Source organism: Mandrillus leucophaeus, unplaced genomic scaffold (assembly GCF_000951045.1).
Source record: "Mandrillus leucophaeus isolate KB7577 unplaced genomic scaffold, Mleu.le_1.0 Scaffold117, whole genome shotgun sequence".
NCBI classification, from domain to species: Eukaryota; Metazoa; Chordata; class Mammalia; order Primates; family Cercopithecidae; genus Mandrillus; species Mandrillus leucophaeus.
The window spans coordinates 3224702-3242408 of record NW_012099987.1 but is presented as its reverse complement, the minus strand read 5'-3'; the positions used below and the strand labels follow the sequence as shown (position 1 = coordinate 3242408).

Genomic DNA, 17707 nt, shown 5'->3' with positions numbered 1-17707 from the left:
CGCGCGAGGCCCCGCCTCCCCTTCCTGCCCTCCCCCTCGTGAGAGCCCCGGAGCTCTGCGCTCGCTGCCGCGGCCCCCGGGACATCCAGCCTGAAGGAGAGTGGGGCAGGGATTTTTCTGGGGCAAGACGCTTCAGCCTGCGAAGGCTGACTGCTCCCGAGCCTCTCGCAGGCCCCCAGGTGCGACCTCTCTACCTTTCCAGCCACCCCCAGTGCCCCGGCTCTACCCCTCCCCCGCCCCGCCCCCGGCTTCCTCTTCAGAATAATTTCTCTTCTTTCTCTCCCTTTTCCTCGCTGTGTGCTCCCCCCATATACACACAGCCAGGCTTGCACGGACGGCCCCTCCTTTCCCTCTCCTTTGCAGTTCCTGGAACCCCACTAGCTAGACAAAGATCCTCCTGACCGCAGAGAATCATTTCCTTTCTTTAAATACGTGCCCACATTTCGTTCACAGCCATAGCCTGGGGTCAGTTCTTTCAGGGAGCTCCAGAATTGAAGCCAGTCTCTCCTTGCGGATCTTCCTGGACCTGGGCCCCACCCTTTTACTCTTCCCTCTCTCCTCTGCAACCCGAGTTTACACACACGCACCACCACTACCACCACCACTCAAAACCACAAGCAGATGGTGCCAAACCGGTATGCTCACTCTCCAAGGATAGCAGGTCTGGCTCTGGTGCCACCTTCACACTTTTGACATCATAAATTCCAACTAAATGAGCTATTTGTTTAATAAAAAGGAGACGAGGCGCAGTGGTTCACACCTGTAATCCCAACACTTTGGGAGGCTGAGGTGGGAGGATTGCTTGAGCCCAGGAGTTCGAGACAAGCCTGGGCAAGACCCTGTCTGCACAAAAAATGAAAACATTCGCCGGACGTTGATGTGTGCCTGTGGTCCCAGCTACTCAGAAGGCTGAGGCAGGAGAATCACTTGAATCCAAGAGTTCAAGGCTGCAGCTAGCCATGATTGTGCCACTACACTCCAACCTGGGCAATAGAACAAGAGCCTGTCTCTTAAAAAATTAAAAATAAGACCGGGTGCAGTGGCTCATGCCTGTAATCCCAGCACTTTCAGAGGCCAAGGCGAGTGGATCACCTGAGGTCAGTAGTTCAAGACCAGCCTGGCCAACATGGTGAAACCCCATCTCTACCAAAAATACAAAAAAATTAGCCGGGCATGGTGGCACATGCCTGTAGTCCCAGGTACTCAGGAGGCTGAAGCAGGAGAATTGCTTGAACCCAGGAGGCAGAGGTTACAGTGAGCTGAGATCGCACCATTGCACTCCAGCCTAGGCGACAAGAGTGAAACTCTGTCTCAAAATAATTAAATAAACAAAATAAACATAAAAAAGGAAACACCAACACAAGTGCCTTTTTACACACCCATAGTACCCCTTGGTCTCTTTGAGGGGTGGTGGGGTGTGCTCCTCTGCAGCTCACTGCTGCCTGACAGTCTGAAGCCCACACACAGGGAGAACCTGGCAGCCAGGAGACCTGGATTTCTGGCCCAGGCTTTTCCAGCTATATAACCTTGAGCAACTGTCTTGTTTTCTGAGCTTATGGTTCTCTTTCTGTAAGATATGAGTGTTGGATTTCACTAGACTGTTTCTAGGGCCTTTTGTTTTTTCTCCAACCTTTTATTTTGAAATTTTGAAACAGACAGAAAAGTTGAAAGAATAGTACAATAAACTATGCCATCTACCTAGCTCCAACAATTGCTTTTTGCCACATTTGCTTTATTGATAGATATAAAAACAGAGATATATTTGCCTAGATTATTATAAGGTGACAGACATCATGAGGTTTTATCTGTAAGTACCTCCATTCACCATGCATCTCCCAAGAAGAAGAGCATTATCCGAACTAGGCACAATACCATTCTCATGCTTTATTTTATTTTATTTTATTTTATTTTATTTTATTTTATTTTATTTTATTGTGATAGGGTCTTGCTCTGTCACCCAGGCTGGAATGCAGTGGCACTATCTCGGCTCACTGCAACCTCTGCCTCCTAGGTTCAAGTGATTTTCAGCCTCCCGAGTAGCTGGGACTACCTGCACACACCACCATGCCCAGCTAATTTTTGTATTTTTAGTAGAGACGGGGTTTCACCATGTTGGCCAGGCTGGTCTCAAACTCCTGAGCTCAGGTGATCCGCCCAGCTCGGTCTCCCAAAATGCCAGGATTACAGGCGTGAGCCACCACACCCAGCCAATTATCATGCTTTTAAAATTCCCATATCATCTAATATTCTAGAAGTTTGTCACCTCTAAAACACATTAATAGCAATGACCCCTCAAAAATTCCCCCAGAACTTTTCATTTTTAATAGCTAACATTTAGTGAGCACTTCCCATGTGCCAGTCCATATGCTACACACTTTACATGTATGATCTTATGTAATCCTCACAATTACTCTGAGTTGTGTTCTTGTGATCTTTTTACTATTCCCACTTTATAAACGAGGGAGCTGAGTAAGTTGCCCAAAGTCACAGAGCTTGTGGGGAATGGAGACAGGTTTCAGACACGGGCAGTCAAGCTCCAGAGCCTGTGTGGTTGATCCTCTTAACTGTGCTGCCTCCCTCCAGCATCTGGTAGACCATACACTAGCAGAGCAATAACCACATCTCCAGCTGTTTAATTTGCAGATGAAAACACGGAGTCCCAGAGGATAAGTGACATGCTAAAGAAGTTAAAGACAGGTGTCTCATTCTACCTTATAGTTTGGCATAGGATTTGACATAAAGGACCAAACAGAATATCTATGAATCCTGCAGTGGTCACTGGTAATAAATGAGCACATAATCTGATTACTCTCATGTAAATTTCACGGTTCCTCCCACTTGATTTTGATCACATCAATTACACAACCTTCTGGAAACTACTCTCTTAACCTGATGACTAGATATCCGGATGAGGCCATTCAACAAATCTATTCATTCAACATCTATTTGTTGAATGCCTACTGTGTATCAGGCACTCTTCTAGGAACTTGGGATACAGTCATGACTAAAAATACAAAGCCTCTGTCCTTATTGAACTTATATAGTAATGGGGGTAACAATCCATGACATAAGCAAATATGTGTAAAATATGGCAAGTTGTGATCACTGCTAGGAAGAAAAATGGGATCACTGCTAGGAAGAAGACATGGTAAGGAGATAGTGATAGAGAGGGCTTATTTTAGAAAGGAATAGTCAGGAAATACTTTTTTTGATAAGGTGAAATTTGGGTAGAGCCCTGAAGGAAGAGAGAGACCTAGACATATAGGTACCTGGAGGAAGAGTGACAAGGCAAAGAGGACAGAATCCAAGGGCCCTGACGCAGGACTGGGCTTGGTATGTTCAAAGAACAGCAGGAGGCCAGGCCCGGTGGCTCACACCTGTAATCCCAGCACTTTGGGAGTCCAGGGCAGGTGGATCACTTGAGGACAGAAGTTCAAGACTCGACTGGCCGACATGGCAAAAGCCCATCTCTACTAAAAATACAAACATTAGCCAGGTGTGGTGGTGGTTGCATGTAATCCTAGCTACTCGAGAGGCTGAGGCTGGAAAATCACTTGAACGTGGTAGGCGGAGGTTGCAGTGAGTTGAGATTGCACCACTGTGCTCCATCCTGGGTGACAGTGTGAGACTCAGTTCCAAAAAATAATAATAATAATAACAAAAAATAGCTGGGAGACCAGTGTAGCTAGACCTGAGTTGAGCAAGGGGAAGAGAGTTGGGAGTTGAGTTCAGAGCAGTAGCAGGAATCAGGTCTTCCAGGGTCTTGTAGGCCCCGATACAGACTTTAGATTCTACTCATAAAGTGAGATGGCAAGCCTAAGGAGGTTTAGCATAGGGGCGTGACATCATCTAATTGCAGTTTTTAAAAGATTCCACTGCATGTCAGAGGGGAGGCAAGACTAGAAGCTGCAAAACCAATTAGGAGGTTGTTACAGCAGCTCAGGCTTAGAAGATGTGGTGGTGGCTTAGAATTTGGTAGTAGCAGCAGAAGTGGGAAGAAGTGGCCAGATTCTAGAAATAATTTGAAAGTAATGCTGAGAGGATCTTCTGATGGATTGATGTGTGGTATAAAGAAGACAGGCCGGGCATGGTGGCTCATGCCTGTAATCTCAGTACTTTGGGAGGCCAAGACGGGTGGATCACTTGAGATCAGGGGTTCAAGACCAGCCTAACCAACATGGCAAAACCCTGACTCCACTAAAAATACAAAAATTAGCCAGGCATGGTGGCACACACCTGTAGTCCCAGCTACTCAGGAGGCTAAGGTAGGAGAATCACTTGAACCCAGGAGGCAGAGGCTACAGTAAGCTGAGATTGTGCCACTGCACTCCAGCCTGGACAGAGAAAGACTTTGTCTCAAAATAAATAAATACATAAATACATAAGAGATAGTCAAAGATGATTCTAAGTCTTGAGATCTGAGCCATCAGAAGAAAGGAGTGGTTGTCTACTGAGAGGGGAAGACTAGGGACTGAGTAGGCCTGAAGGGTTGGGGTACACAGCATTTTGGTTGTGTTTTGTTGACTTAGGTTTGAAGTTTGATGTACATGTTATAAGTAAGTTATAAGGGAGGAGGAGGAGTTGGAGATATAACTTCAGGACCCTTCAGTATGTGGATAGCATTTAAAACCATGGGACTAGAGACATCAAGGGAGTAGGCATAACTAGAAAAGCTGTCCAAGAACTGATTCAGGACACTTGGTCACTGACAGGCTGGAAGACAAAAGACTGAGAAGAGGGGCCAGTGAAGTAGGAGGAGACCCAAGAGAGAGTGGTGTCCTGAAGCCAAGCAAAGAAGGCTGGAAAGAGAGCCTTGCCTGCCATATTGAACACTGCTCGCAGGTGGAATAAGATGAGAACTGAGAAATGACCACTGGACTTGGCAGCAAGAAGGTTCACCAGTGACCTTGACAAGAGTTGTGTTAGTGGTACAGGGATAAGATCCTGATTAAAGTGGGTCTGAGAGTTAGCATGGAGGAAAGGAAGGAGAGGCACTGAGAGTGTAAACAACTCTTTCTGCTGCAAAGGGAAGCAAAGACTAGCATGGGGATCCAAGGGAGACATGGAAGCAAGGGAGGTTCCTTTCAAGAGGGAAGACATTAGGGCATGTTTGTCTGCTGACAGGAATCATCTAGTAGAGAGGGAAACACTGATAGGTCAGAAAAGAGAGGGTTAATTGCAGGAGCAAGCCCTTAACAGGCCAGCAGGGAATGGAACACAAGGCAAACAGAGAGGGGATGGCTTGGGAGAGGAGCACAGACAATTTTCCACAGAGGTGAAAGAAGCACGGTAAACGGCCACAGATGGGAGCTGGTTAGGAGGTTTTGCCACATAAAGAAAAACCTGAGCTCCACTCCTGCTCCCCTTCTACTAGGCAACGGCTTTTCACACATCATCCAACCATTACCTCTAGAAAGCTTGGTCCATCATTCAACCAGTACCTATAGAAAGCTTGCTCCATGCCAAGCATGGAGCTGGCACTTCCCCGTGTAGCCCAGAGAGAGTTCTCCCCATTGACGTCACAGGACTGGAGTCTACAGAGGGCTTTGAGATCACTCACGCAAGGACAAATGATCCCTTTTAATATCCAGCTGCTCTGATGGGAAAGAGGCTTTCACAGCCTCACCTTATTTCCCCTACATTGCCTCCAGGGTTGTAACAATCTGGACAGACCTGAAGTCTTAGTGGCCTCAAAGTGGAAGCCACAGACAGAGACCCACATTCAGAGTGGGGAGCGTTCCATGTTGCGCTGACTCAAGGCTGTGATGGGATGCTAGAGGATGGGATGTTCCCAAATGCAGTCATCTGGACTTTAGCCCCTATATTTGAGGCAGAGAGCTCTTTGAGATTTAATCTGACTAATCATTATTATCCAGCTGCCTTGGGACAATCCAGTCCTATGCAAGAGCCTAACTCTTTGATGTTTTTTTATCATAAATTAATGAGTTCACCCACAAAATAACATCAAAGAAGATCCACTAACTAATTCAGTGTTATCATCCTCCGATCTGCGGCTGCATTGGAAAGTCTCCCAATAAAGGACCACAGCCGGAAAAAGAAACCAACAGAAAGATTTGGAAATCATAATATCTGGAAAGAGATGAGAGAAAAACGAACTCTTGCAGACTGCAGAGAAGCCAGGGAATGAGCTAGCAAACCTCAGGAAGATGAAGAAAAAGCAGGGGAGACAAGGAAATTCTCAGCACTTGGGTCTGGATGGAAAACAATCGCATGAATGCTTGAGGGGGAGCTTGTGGTCTGGAAAGTCTTAAACGGTGTCATCTCACAGCACATTGCGGAGACTACTAGGAAGTGTGTGGCAGGAAACGGCGTCCCTGGAGTCAGATGACACAGGTTTCAACCTCTGGCTCTGCTATTTACTATGTAATCATTAGCAAATCTCAATCTCTCTGAGCCTCAGATTTCTGATCTGTAAAAGGGTGGCAAGAATTCCCCCTCCGCAGATAGAATTCATCCAAATATTAGAGGCTTTCTCTAGATGTTACCTGACTCTTCCACATCTTGTCTTTCAAGAAGAAAACAGGAAAAGATTTATGGTGATGCCTTGAGAGAAATCTTCCCACACTGACATTTCTTGCAGGCCCAGTGGGATTTCCTAAAGCATAGAAGAGATATTGGCAAATATACTTCATTTCACTCGGCAAGCAGTTATTAAACATCCACTGTATGCCTCAGAGAGACAACCATGGGATGTTTCCAACCCCCCAAGGACACCAACATGCAATCGAGAGATGGTCGGGGTCTGTGATAAGTGCTAAGGTGGAGACAGACTCTCCAGAGTTGGGGGCCCAGAAAGGTTTTACAAACTACATGGCATTTGATCGTGGCCTTCAAGGATCAGTGTCAGATCCCCAGACACCAGATGAAAAACAGTGTGCAAAGGCAAGGGTGCATGAAAGGTGCCTGGAAACACAGAACCTATGGAACCTCGAATTCAAGAAAGCAGCTGCCAAGCAGAAACGGCAACAACTACAGAGTCCCAAGAAACATGAATGGAGTGGACATGCCCTAAAAATAGAACAAGAGCAAGAGTAGGCCGACTATGACACATGTCTGGAAGTGGAGTCACTAGGAGGTGACTAAGCTAAAGGGGAGTTGCCTCCCTCCCTCCCTTTCCTAACTTCATTCACAGTCTCTCTCTCTCTCTCTCTCTCTCTCTCTCTCTCTCTTCCCCATCCCCAGGAAGTGGAGTAGGAGGCAAGGTTCTATAAGTAGATTCTATAAGCAGATTCACAGCTGCACAGGAGAGACTGCAGATACTGAGATGACATTGGAGAATTATTGGCCAAAATGTTTACCTGTTGTTACAATAGCCACTGTGCTGGAGGCCAGACAGAATGCCCATGGGACCTTTGTTCTAACAGTGGCTCCAGAGGCCCTCTGAAGTAGCAATCAGGAATGACCGACTGCACGGTCTCACCTCTACACCAAGCAAACTGGCAGCAAACTCACCAATCATATCACACCATAGCCAGCTGGGGGAAGACTGCAAGGCTTCTGGCTAAATTAAGGAAATTATTTCAGGAAGTAAATAGACATGAGCACAAAGGGTAACAGGTGCTTACAAAGCATCATTAATTACGAGAGCCAAAAGGGATCATAGAGTTCAAACCAATTTTAGCTGCAGAACCCTTTGTTCAAAGCTCGCATGAAAGTCAGATACATAAAATAAATAGAAGAAGGTGGATTTGGATGAAATGAGGCAGAACTTGCTTGCTCTACCACCCTCCACTCCCTGCAGAAGTTCCAAAGGTATCTCCCATCATCGTGGACCCCCTCAAGTGCTCAGCAGAATTTTTTTTAATCATCAAAGTAACACATGCCTATGAGTTTAAAACCCCAAACATACAGCAAGGCTTGTTTTAAAAAGGCAACAGTCCCCCACCAACTCTGTCCTGAGCCTTCCCAGTCTGTCTTCTTTCCTTTAGAAGAAATGACTTTTCACTGTTTTCGTGGTTTCTGTTTTAAATTCTTCTGATAATGATCTTTACTTTCTAAATGGTATACCTGTACTTTTTTTTTCAAGATAGAGTCTCGCTCTGTCACCCAGGCTGGAGTGCAGTGGTATGATCTCGGCTCACTGCAACCTCCGCCTCCTGGGTTCAAGTGATTTCCCTGCCTCAGCCTCCCTAGTCGCTGGGATTACAAGTGTGTGTCACCATGCCTGGCTAATTTTTGTATTTTTAGTAGAGACAGTTTCACCGTGTTGGCCAGGCTGGTCTTGAACTCCTGACCTAAAGTGATCCTCCTGCCTCAGCATCCCAAAGTGCTGTGATTACAGGTGTAAGACACCGTGCCTGACCTATATACCTGTGCTTCTATCTCTTGATTTATTCACTTTAGAAACTTTGTCCTGTTTTCTTCAGCGACAGAAGAGAACTTGGGTCACACCGATGCCCTCGCCTCCCCATATAGTTATGTCACTATTTAAACTTAATTTTTATCAAAGTAATACATGCAATTAGTTTAAAATTCCAACCAGGGACAAAGTCTTATGCAGGCAGTAAAACACAGACGTTGTGTCCTATCTCTTCCTTCCCTCCGTCCTTCCCATCCTCCTTCCCACTCAGGTAGGTTGGCTTGTGGAAAAGAGAACTCTCTGTTTAGTCCCCCTTCTAGTCCTTTTCTGTAGCACTCATCACCTTTTCTAGCAAACTGTATAATTTCCTTATTATGTCTTCTGTTTGTCTTGCCTGCTAAATTGCAAGCTTAGGTAAGGATCTTTGCTATGTTCACTGATGTATCCCAAATGCCTAGAATAATGCCTGGTTCAACAAATATTTGTTGAATTAATTAAAGCAGAGTTCTCTGGAAAGGGAGCTTCTTGGAGATACTGTTAGAATCTATCATTTTGTATCTGATTTGTTCTATGGGAGAGTGTATAAATGAAAATTTTATTTTGCAGATGATACTAAATTATAGACAATAGGGGTGGTGCCATAATAGATAAAGACTTCAGTTCAGACCCACTTATTGGCTTTCCATGTTTGGACAAATTGGTCCAATTACCTTGGAAAGAAAGTAGCTATTTGCTTAGCTTGGTAGAGACTGGGAAGGACATGAATGATGAGGAAGTGGCCTTTGCCAACTTCACTCTCCTAAGGTCAGTTTCTGCTTTGGAAAGGAGAACCAGAGGTCCCAGGAGTAACTGGGCCACCAGGGTCCCCAGAGCCAGAAGCCCTTAGCCACAGGCTAAGATTGAGCATCTCCTATGTTCCAGGTACTGTTCTGGGCACTGGCAGGAAGGAGAGAACACCTTTCTCACCACACCGAGGCCCAGCACTATCAGTCCCACGTTGCAGACACATCTTGAAGTCCATCAGGGCCAGGAAGCCTTTCTTGAACCATTCCACTCCCAAATACAGGGCTTTCTAGACACCTCCCTCATGGTTTCTATCTTACCATGCTTTGCCTGGTAAACTCCTTAGAGGTTTTGGAATTCCTGACCATTGCCCAGGTCACAGGGCAAGTTCCGGCAATTGGAACATTTCCAGTCTTCCGAGTTCTAGCAGCCATTTCACCATTTCCTGCCTCCACGTCATCTATTCCTCCTGCTGGGCCCCTGATATGCCCCTGGACCTAAAGCTTCCTTGGCCAAAAAGTGCTGGGGCCAGGTGCGGTGGCTCACGCCTATAATCCCAGCACTTTGGGAGGCCAAGGTGGACAGATTGCTTGAGGCTGGGGGTAAAACCAGCCATGTTGGCCAACATGGTGAAACCCCATCTCTACAAAAAAATACAAAAATTATCCGGGTGTGGTGGTGTGCACATGTAGTCCCAGCTACTCAGGAGACTGAGGCAGGAGAATCACTTGAACCCAGGAGGTGGAGGTTGCAGTGAGCCGAGATCATGCCACCACACTCGAGCCTGGGAGACACAGCGAGACTCCACCTCAAAAAAAAAAAAAAAAAAAAGTGTCATCCCTCCTCACCAAGGCCACAATACCCAGGACACCTCTCTCTCCTGGGTCCAGCGCATCTGGCCCCCACCCACCTACTTACCACTTCTCTTCTACACACACTCCATGCCAGCCACAGCCAGAGCAGACTTTGGTTTTCCACTCTCTCAAATGTGCTGTGCTCTCTCTCACTTCTGAGCTTTCACCTGTGTTCTACCTGGAATATTCCTTGCTCTTCACCTGCCTCTTCACCTGGCTAAACCTCTTCTAGTCTCGATTTACAATTTCCTTCCCTGGGATGAAGCCTTTCCTGTCACTCTGGCCTTGGTTATGTGCACCCCTATTACGAGCACCCTATACTTTCCCTATAAGTCATTCTTTCCACAGTTTGTTTGTTTGTCTTCCCTATTACACCATAAACTCCTAAAGGCAGGAACTTTGTCTCCTCAACTGCATTCCCAGTGCCTAGAACAGAACCTGGAACATAGTAAATGCTCAGTTGATATTTATACAGGCAGGTGAGTTGACTTACAGGAAAGGGAACATCTCCATTCAGTTCCCCAAGGTTGAGATAGGGAGAGGCATGGTTCCAATCGTAAAGAACTTTATGGTCTTGTGTGGGAAATCTGGCTCAGACACCATGACACAGTGAGCATCTGACAGGTGCCCCAGGAACCTGTAGAGACAGCAAGAGTTATAGCAAAGCTGAGGGGGGAGAGATCCCAGCAGTCTAGTAACAGAAGTCTTCCCCTCACCCATAGGACTAGAGGTGGGTACTGAAAGATGAGGTGTTTTCTGCTTAGGGGAGGAAGACGCCAGACAGTGTGGGGGTGGAGAGTGGGCAGCTGGAAGTTAAGAAAGGGGAAGGTATGTCCGGAAACAGCAGCCCATGCTGGCGGATTTGAACTACTCTGTCAAGAACCAAAGCTGGAGCCAGATCATGAAGGGCCATGAAAGCCAGGACTGGGCCATATAAGCAGTGGGAGCATGTGAGGGCATCAGGAAAGCAATGTATTGGAACCACCCATCTGGGAGCAGTCTCAGGGATGGATGAGAAGGGGAGGGGGAGGTGGTGAGGCATGGGGCATGGCCTAGGAGTGAGGACAAAGGGACAGATGTGAGAAACATTTTCAGTGGGGTCACCCAGGGCTGCTGCTTCTGACTGAGAATATGAGATGGAGAAGGGAGGGGTGGAAAAAAGAATGCAGGATGACCCATCCATCTCCCTGGTTGAAAGATGCTGTGGTCAGAAACCACAAAGGCAGACCAGGTGAGAATTACACATGGCAGATGTAAGGGGAGAGGAGAAGCATTCGTGGTTTTTCAGGACTGAAGGGATCATGTAAGACTGTGGGAAAAACTTGAGAGGCCTCTCTAGAATTGATGCAGTGAGTGATATCGTTTGTATATTTGTACCCACCCAAATCTCATATTGAACTGTAATCTCCAGTATTGGAGGTGGGACCTGGTGGGAGGTGACTGGACCGTGGGGGTGGATTTCCATGAATGGTTTGGCATCATCCTTTTGGTGCTGTCCTCACAATAGTGAGTGAGTTCTCGTCAGATCTGTCTGTCTGAAAGTGTATGGCCCCCATGTGACATTCCTGTTCCCCTTTTGCCTTCCACCATGGTTGAAAGCTCCCTGAGCCTTCACCAGAAGCCGAGCAGATGCTAGCACCACGCTTCCTGTAAAGCCTGAAGAACTGTGAGCCAATTAAACCTCTTTTCTTGGCCGGGCGCGGTGGCTCAAGCCTGTAATCCCAGCACTTTGGGAGGCCGAGACGGGCGAATCACAAGGTCAGGAGATCGAGACCATCCTGGCTAACCCGGTGAAACCCCGTCTCTACTAAAAAAAGTACAAAAAACCAGCCGGGGCGAGGTGGCGGGCGCCTGTAGTCCCAGCTACTTGGGAGGCTGAGGCAGGAGAATGGCGTAAACCCGGGAGGCGGAGCTTGTAGTGAGCTGAGATCTGGCCACTGCACTCCAGCCTGGGCGACAGAGCGAGACTCCGTCTCAAAAAATAAAAATAAAAATAAAAAATAAAAAATAAAAAATAAACCTCTTTTCTTTATGAATTACCCAGTCTCGGGTATTTTTTAAGACAGGGTCTCACTCTGTCACCCAGGCTACAGTACAGTGGTGCTATCGTGCTTCATTGCAGCCTCAATCTCCCAAGATCAAATGATTCTCCCACCTCAGTCTCCTGAATAGCTGGGACCACAGTTACAAGCCACCACGCCTGCCTAATTTTTGTATTTTTGGTAGAGATAGGGTTTCACCATATTGCCCAGGCTGGTCTTGAACTACTGGACTCAGGCAATCTGCCCTCCTTGGCCTCCCAAAGTACCGAGACTACAGGCACAAGCCACTGCGCCAGGCTGTGTCTCAGGTATTTTATTATAGCAATGCAAGAATGGCCTAATACAATCAGAATCTGTCATTTGACCTCAGGAGAGCGTTAAAAAGAGCTATGAGAAAGAGACTGGCTGTCTAGCCTTGGGCGAGATGGTGTAATTGAAATTGAAGATACCTCAGTTGAAATCCCAGCTGTGTGTCACTTACTAAGTCCATCACTGTGGATGAGTTAATTACCATCTCCGAGCTTAGGCTCCACATCTGTGAAGTGGAAATTGTAATACCAAAGTCACAGGAGTTTTGTAGGGAGTAAAATGACCTCTGGAAAGAACCATGTTCAGCTCCTGGTCTGTAGCAGGTGTTCAGCAAAAGTAACTCATGGAGAGAAGGAGAAAAAGATGACAGCAGCTGAAGACCCCGGACCCTGGAGCATCACAGAAGCCCAAGAGGGAAAAGCCTCCAGAAGGTGGATGAACAGTGTCAGTATTATAGAAAGTTCAGGATGAACTGGATTGGCAGGAATTACATTACTGAGTCTTTAGAGAGCATGATTTGGAGTACAAAAAGAGTCAGTGAACACGATGACAAAAAAAGCATGACAGAAATCGCTACAAAGGCCAAAGTCAGGATTTTGGGGCTGCAAATAGATTATCCTATGAACATCATTTGAGAATAAAGACATCTGATTAACATAACAAGCAGTCTATAGGGTGGCAGCTCCAGAATTAGCTCCCTGGCCCCCCAGTGTCCCTAAGAATCCAGGCCTTTTTCATCCTTTCTCTACATCCCAAGCATACTGGCTTCTCATCCTCAGACTTACTGCTCGGACTTGCAAGGTGGCTGCTGCAGTTCCAAACATCATGTTCTCATGTATAAACATCCATGGCAGGCAGAAGGAGAGAGAACCTACTTCCTTTTTTCAGGGAGATAAATCTTTCTCAGAAGCCTCCCAGTAAACATGCCCCTGTATCGCATTGGCCAGAACTCGGTCCCATGGCCATGTCTAGTTGCAAGGGCAGCCAGGAAGCTATCCAGCATTTTCAGACTCTATAGGAAGAGGAAGGCAAGGAAGAAGAGGTTGAAAATAGCCAGAGATTGGGTATGTGACCAACACTACCTACCACACTACTCATTTATGAAATCTGGAAATCATAAATATGGGGACACTGGAGATGATGGGGAGGAAGGGGTGAAGGAGGCTTCTACGTTAGAGAGAAAAGAGCCCAGGCTTGAGAGAGGAGGAAGGCTGCATCCTTTTCTGCCATAGTCAAGAAGGGTAGAGGGTGGGCCTGGAAACAGACTCTGAAGAGGAGAGAGTAATCTTAACCTTGGCGAAGACAAAAAATGGCTGCTTTGAAGAATACACTGGAACATTGAGGGGGACCACAATGAGATACCACCCTCTAAATCAACAAAACTTAAGAAGATACCAAGCATGGGCTGGGAAGGCTGCGGATCAACAGGAATACTTCTATACTGCCAAAGGGAGTATCAGCAGGTACAGCCGCTTTGGAAAACAATTTAGCCTTACTCCATAACCCAGCAATTCCACTCCTAGATAAACACCATAGCATCTGTGGGTCCAGTTACGAACCGGAATGTTCTCAGCAGCACTGTGAAAGAAAAAACCTAAAAACAGCTCCAAACATCCTTAGGTCAGAGAATGAATAATTAAATCATGATCTACTCCCATAATGGAATAACTATATAACAGTAACCGACCAGGCGCAGTGGCTCATGCCTGTAATCCCAGCACTTTGGGAGGCCGAGGTGGGCAGATTACTTGAGGTCAGGAGTTCGAGACAAGCCTGACCAACATGGTGAAACCCTATCTCTACTAAAAACACAAAAATTAGCCAGGCGTGGTGGCGGGCACCTGTAATCCCAGCTACTCAGGAGGCTGAAGCAGGAGAATTGCTTGAACCAGGGAGGTTCAAGTGAGCCAAGATCGAGCCATTGCACTCCAACCTGGGGGACAAGAGCAAAAAAAACCAGTTATAACACGGATCTCAAAAAAACCAGGTTGAACAAAAAAGGCAAATGAAAGATATATACAGTGTGGTTGCGTTTATCTTTACATAGAGTTCCAAAGCATGCAGAAACTAAAACAATATGTTACTTGGGTATGTAAATGTAAGTGCAAAACTATAAAGAAAAGAAATGAAGAGATAAACACAAAATTGAAGAAAGCGATTAGCTGTAGGCAAACTTGGGGAGACGCAGACGCGTAAGTCCAAATAGGAAGGAAACGCTCTCCTTAAACCGAGCGGTGGGTACGCAGGTGTTTGCTATGTTCTCGTTCTTTATACTTCACACAGATGCCAGAAAAATTATTTTGTACCCACTGAATAACTAATTAAAACAATTTGAAGATTAAAAAGGAGAGAGAATGCAAGTGAGATGAAGGCACACCTGCGAGCCCACCGTGGGGGCAGAAACCCTGTCCGTTGCGTCACCATCTGGGACCGGCAGAGCTCAAACAACATGGAGTTGAGACAACTGGGCGTTATGGCTGAAGTCTGGCCAGTTCTGTCTGGGTGTCACTTAGAATGGGAGAACCTCACATTTGGGAGGGGAAGGACGGTGGACAAGAGTGGGTTGGAGAGAGAGAGCCGAGACATTAGAATGTTTTTCCTTAAGGAACTAGGGGTGAAAAAAAGAAAAGAATTGCTCCCTGCATGCAGGGCTTGCCCCGGGCCTGGAACAGCCTGGCTTCCCATTGAAGCCTCCTGACACGTTTAGGAAGGGGGAATTACCGTCTCCATTTCTTTTTAAGAGATAGGGTCTCACTCTGTCACCCAGGCTGGAGTGCACATCATAGCTCACTACACTCTGGAACTCCCAGGCTTAAGTGATCCCCCCACTTCAGCCTCCTGAGTACCTTGGACTACAGGTTCACATCACTGTGCCCAGCTAATTTTTTTTTTTTTTTTTTCCATAGGGACAGGTTCTTGCTATGTTGCTCAAGCTAGTTTTAAACTCCTGGCCTCAAGTGATCCTCCTGCCCCAGCCTCCCAAATTGCTGAGATTATAGGCATGAGCCACCGTGCCTGATCTTCCTTCTCCATTTTACCAAAGAGAAGACCTAAGTTAGTGACTTGCTCATGCCACACAGCAAGTGAGTGGGAGAGGCAAGTACTTGCAATCATACATAACCTCCTCCCAGTCTGGGCTGCCAGCCCTCCAGCCTCAGCTCATGCCCACTGCCCTTCCATCCATCCTTCCATTCAGCCAAGCCTCTCCTGCCCAGGGCTTTGTATATCCTGTCACCTCTTTCAGAAACCGACCTCCCACGTCTTTCCCTAGCAGGGTCCTTCCTATCTTCAGGTCTCAGCTTCAGTGCCACCTGCTCAGAGGCCCCTCTTGACCACCCGCACGTCAGCAGGACCCCTTGTTACTCTCCTTCCCTGGACTCTGCCCCTTGCCCTCCTTGTGCCTCAACTGTCCATATGCATCAGCTGCTTTGCTTGCTTACTGTCTTTCCCATGTACTGGAGCCTATGTCCCTTGAGGGCAGGGACTGCATGCCTCTATTTACCATGGCATCCCCACCGCCCAGCTCTAGGTCTGGCATGTGGCAGGTCTTTGACAAATGGTTGTTAAATAAAGGCAGAGCTGAACGAGAGTAGTGAAAGAAGGCTGAGGTGAGAGACATGTAGACAGACTCAGACCCATGTCCCTGCTCAGAGAGGGGTCTATCCACACCCTCCGTGCCCAGAAGAGCAATTGGTAAGCCCCTTCCGCCTTCAGACTAGCGTCTGGGCAGCCCTGGATGCCCAGGAATGGAAGAGGTAAGACCCTCCAGATGGCATTGTTACTGGCAGCTTGGGCAACCCCTGCCCAGTGGGGATGTTCCCTCCCTCCATCTGCTCCTAATGAGATCTTTCCTGACTGTAGCATTGGGCTCTTGGCAACCACTGTTCCAGAGGGCACCCTGCAGTTGGAGGGTGTTCAGAGATGAAATATCTGAAACAATGCAGGAACAAGGGAAATGGAATAATTATAACAGATGAAAAGACCCACACTCTGGGCTTTGCCAAGTTAAGCAGAATAGGATAATTGCATGCAAGGCTCCAAGGGGTGTGAAGGCCTTTGAGGGAGGGGAAGTATTGGGGATGACATGAGAGGGCATAATTATGCAAAATGGTATGAGATGAATCCCTGGGAATTTTAGGCCTAGTGGCAGGAACCATTTTCTCCCGGCGAAGCTCTGAGGTTGGGCAGCAGTTTCCTAATGGAAGGAGTGGAGTTCCACCCTGATGGCATTTAAGCCCACGTTAAGCCGAACCTGGAGACTCTACGAGTACACTGGCCTTATTCTAGAAAGCTGGGATCAGGTGTTAGGGGGCAGAGGTGACCTGATGGCAGGGTGGTACAATGGTCATTTGCACAGGTTTTCTGGTCAGCAAGAGCTGGATTCCAGTCCCAGCTGGCAGCCTTCTAGCTGTGTGTGACCTTGGGCACATGGCTCAACATCCCAAGGCCTCAATTTCTGCATCTATGAAATGGTGACAATATCACCTGTGCTTTAAGGTTATCAGGATGATTACATGTGATAACATATAAGCTCTTGTCACAGTACCCAGTATACAGGAAGAAGGCATTAAGTGTCAACTACAAAGTCTGCGTGGAGCCAATCATTGGCTTTTGCTAGGATCTCTGGTCCATGACAGGAGGAGGATACCGGCAGATCCCTGGAATCCCAAGGCTTTGATTGGCTCTGAGGCCCAACTTCCTGCAGGAGCTGCTTGGGAGGTGCAGGTGATAGCAGGCCCCAGCTCAGACATGATAGCTCTTAACCATGTGAGATTTCTGAGAGCTGGAAACCCTCAGCAGGAGAGCCTGGTTAGGCAGATGCCACATCTTCCTTTCCTTTATTTTCTAGGCAGGGGAAACCAACCAAACTCCAGCCTTTTGCGACACTGTGGGCACCAGGCCATCTGGTCTCGGGACCCTACTGGAAAGATGAGTGTTTGTAAGCATCTGTGCCAGAACAGATTTACAGAAGGACCCAATGTCTAGTTTAAAAGTGCCTGTTAAGAGTATTTCAGAGATGAACAGACTGACTTCCCACAAACTGAGGGAAGATGACAGTTTGGCCGGGTGGGAGGAAGCCAGGCCACCCAAGCCTCAGCAGCAGAGAAGCTCCTGCTGAGTGCTATGGTCGGGACGCAGGTGATTCCTGGCTTCCTCTGAAGCTGACTTGGCTCTCAAATGTCTTAGAATGAAAGCGGAAAAGGGCCATTTCCTTCAGCCAACAATGAAAACAAGAAACTACGTGATAAAAGCAGCATAAACAAAGTGCTATATGGGGCACAAAGGAACAGTGCACAGTCCTTCCTTTTCTGCACAAAGCTTTTCGGGAGGTGTGGGATCTGGGAGGGGTGGGAGCTGGTGGGGTGGGATCCGGGAGGGGTAGGACCTAGGAGGAGGGG

General features: G+C 47.3%; 1 long non-coding RNA gene across 1 annotated transcript in view; it reads left to right on the top strand.

Annotated features, from left to right (window-relative positions):
- The first annotated feature begins 45 nt into the window (after positions 1-45).
- The window catches only part of LOC105554246, a 25133-nt gene continuing 7471 nt past the window's right edge, over positions 46-17707 (top strand). The window contains exon 1 of the long non-coding RNA XR_001008294.1: positions 46-179. This is a non-coding gene — a long non-coding RNA (uncharacterized LOC105554246). The remainder of the gene's footprint in view (positions 180-17707) is intronic.